This window comes from Pinus tabuliformis, chromosome 6, assembly GCF_031772625.1.
Source record: "Pinus tabuliformis cultivar Carrire ecotype Pingquan chromosome 6, CPIR1, whole genome shotgun sequence".
NCBI classification, from domain to species: domain Eukaryota; kingdom Viridiplantae; phylum Streptophyta; class Pinopsida; order Pinales; family Pinaceae; genus Pinus; species Pinus tabuliformis.
This window is the reverse complement of record NC_142292.1, coordinates 1,174,477,645-1,174,481,123: the sequence shown is the minus strand read 5'-3', so window position 1 is coordinate 1,174,481,123 and position 3,479 is coordinate 1,174,477,645. Positions and strand designations below refer to the sequence as shown.

General features: G+C 37.5%; 1 pseudogene; it reads left to right on the top strand.

The window, feature by feature from the left end:
- Window positions 1-2,238: 2,238 nt before the first annotated feature.
- Window positions 2,239-2,889, top strand: LOC149262960 (uncharacterized; annotated as a pseudogene).
- The last annotated feature ends 590 nt before the right edge of the window (window positions 2,890-3,479 follow it).

The following is a 3,479-nucleotide window of genomic DNA, read 5'->3' as shown; positions in this document are numbered from 1 at the left end:
ACATTATTGAACCCTTTTGTTTGAGACTTATCAATTGGCTAAAAAAAGTGTTGCTTTTTGTATCCTCATAATGTGCTGTCAATTCTTCCGTAAAAATTGCCCAAGTGATAATTTGTTTATGAGAGCAAAGCCATTGATACCATACAAACTGATTTGGTTCCAAATATAAAGTCACAATATGTACCTTTTGTGTGTTTTGCACATTATTGAGATCGAAAAATTGCTCCATCTGTAATATCCACGTTGCGGGATCCTTGCCATCAAACTTCCTCATATTGATTTTTGGGATATGGTGGGTCTTCGATCCAACATTAAAGTCTATGGAATCATGATTAACATTTTTTTGTTCTCATCATGAGTTTCCTTTACTACCCTTTCACCATTAGTGACCATTTCTTGTAGCAACTTATTCATATTTATCTTCAATTCTTCCATATTATCATCCATGCCATCCATTTTAGCGTCCATGCCATTCACCTTAGCTTCCATGCCATCCATCTTAGCTTCTACACCTTTCTTTAAACAATCCATCTTAGCTTCTACACCTTTCTTTAAACCATCCATCTTAGCTTCTACATCTTTCATCTTAGATTTTGTTGCTTTTTGTGCAAGTGAAACTTGTTGCACTTGGTCTCATAATTTTGATATATCATGTTGCATTTCTTCCTCTTCTTCATGAGTCATGCTAGAGCTTTCAGGTTTCTTACTAGGTGTTTGCATTTTCTTTCCTCGGGGCATCAATTACCAATAATAATGCTTTACTATGCCCTTTGAATTCCTTCGAACTAATTTTTCAAACCAAGCTTAAGAAAAAATTAAAAAAAAACTACACACCTTTTTTCACTTTGTAGGAGCTTGGTATTGAATTTGATGTATCTCTATAATTTCGGATCATCCAGTTCTGAAATTGCGACGTGTAGTAGCCCTCTATGTCCTCTTTCCAATGCCACTAGTCTGATTTAAATTGGATTCTCCAAGAAAGAGTTATGCACAATCTCCCAAGATGACCTGATTATAGACCTTTCCAGAAGAGCAAACTTGTATGAAGTGCCACGTGTCACTGTTTCAACCTATGGCACTAACAAATATAGACAAGAAACTACAGTCCGTCCTCTTTCTATACCTTCATACAAAATTTCAATCCGATGCTCAGAGAGAAAGTTATGACGATTTTCCGTAGGTCACCTGTTTGGAATGTAATTCAGGAGTCTGCAAAAAGGCCAACTTCCTTAGATCATATCTCCACAAATATAGCATGAAAAGATCTGAAATTTGGACCCAAGGTTCAGTGCGATTTCGTCTCAAATGGTTTTTTTTTTCGCTTCTGAAACGTCACAGAAAAAAAATTATAGCGAAAATGCCACGATGACCTATTTGGAGCAGTGAAACCATAGAATCCAAAGCTCTGATACCAAATGTTATGAAACCAGCTCACAAAAAGATAGAAAAGAGAGATCAACGCCTTAGAATTCAACCTCTTCGATGGGGCAACCTCCTTTACATTACACAAATGAATAATTCTTGGATTATTCAAATGACAAAACCTCCTTTCTATATATAGGAGTCTATGGAGTCACAATATAACCCAACCGACCTAGCAATAATAATATAAAGCCACAAAAATAACAATAGAGGGATTCTATGGGGCACAATAATAAAAATATGGGGGCAATAGGGGCTCAACAATATTAATGAGGGATATAACTACAATAGTAATGGGGTAATCACTAGTATTATAGGGACCTAACAATTGCATCTTTTTCTGCATGACTAGTAGTGGTGGCCTCTACATAGCAATGTAGAACCAGCCCATTGCTTTCTGCATTCTGCGTTCATTGCCTACATGAGCACTCTTCTTCATCATGCCCTTTGTATATCTGGCCTTTCAACGTCTAAATGCTACCATTCTTGGTGAATCCAAATCACTCTTCAACACGCTACCTTTTGTAGGCTCTATTGATGGCCTCGCCTCTACCTATGCATTACTATGCATCTACCATTCATGCTTTATCACAATTTGTGGGTGGTGTCCTTGGTGCCTTTGCATAAACCTCAGGTTCCAGATCAACATCGAGTAGCAAATCCACCTCTTCTCAACTTGATTGGTTCGTCACTTTGTCAAGGTCTTTCTTCAACTACCCTTGATTTTTTTTCTTTTTTTTCTTTGATGGATTTTGAGTGAACCCGTTGGTCGCTTTCTAAGCGTTGAGACCATTTGATAAAGTGATGTTATAGTAAATGGAGAACTAGACGTTCATGAAAGGCAGTGATGCAGAGAGGAATCAGAGTATTAATGTAGGATCGTGCAAGTTCCAGAAGCAAAAATGCTTGGCTCGAGGGAGACTCCTGTGGGCCAAAATGAATCTGTCTTCATGGTGGCCTATATAGATTATGTATGAGAGAACTACAAGTCGAAACTGCATTTTTAACGACCAAATTAAGGGTGGAGTTCTAGCTCGCTTTTATGGAAGTTGCATTTATGCTTGGATAGTTCCATTTTCACAACCTGAGGAAATTTTTAAGGGTTCCAATTGTGGTGCTTTTGAGAAGGCCTTGGAAGAGGAGATGTTGCTTCGAAGTAAGATTATGGAATCTTTCGTGGAGCCATTTGGAAAACCTAATCTAGAAAATTCATCTCAACACAATATGCCTGGTGGTGAGGGGCTTAAAATAAAAAATTGTACTCATAAGAGAACAAAATGAGAATAGATCGAGCAAATTCGTAATCAAGGGAAAGAGAAAGAGAAAATCCCTTCCAATGAACAAGATGTTATGACAGATGGTTCTGGGAAAAAGACGCATCGGATAAGAGTCATGCATCATCTTGGTCTTGTTGCTCCACCTAATTCCCCTTTTAATGCCAAATCTCCGCTCAAAATTTCCACATGAGTTATGCCATGATACATATTCACTATTTTTTGGGTTGTTATCTAGTGTGTAGTTTCCGAAAAATAATATGATCAGTCAAAAACTGAAGGAAATTGTCAATGCAACCTACCAAATCTAAAGATATTAAACTTTTCCCTCTAGTTTATGCTAAATTGACTCTTTCCTGGTTTGTAGGATAGTGCAATTAATTGTCATTTTAAGTATCTCAAAACAGTGAAAATCATGGGATAGGATTTATATTTATCACATTTATTCTCTGAGATATCATTTAACTTTAAAGATGTCAACCAGACAAAGAAAAGTGAACTTAAAATTTTTTCTTTGACAATCTAACAATGCAGTGCAGCGCTGCTTATTTACTTTATCCTACTTTGTGTGGGTAGAAATAATTTTTGTGAACCCACATCGAGCAGCACATGGAGTTCACGAGGCGGTTGGCAGATGAGATTCTCGTTAATACTTTTGCGGAGTTGGAGCCAAAATATGTCTGACACATGAAGAGATTTTGTGCCAGAGGGAAGCCCTTCTAGGTAGTCAGGCCGACAATTGATCTCTCCAGGAATAACGAAATACAGAGGCCTTAGGACACC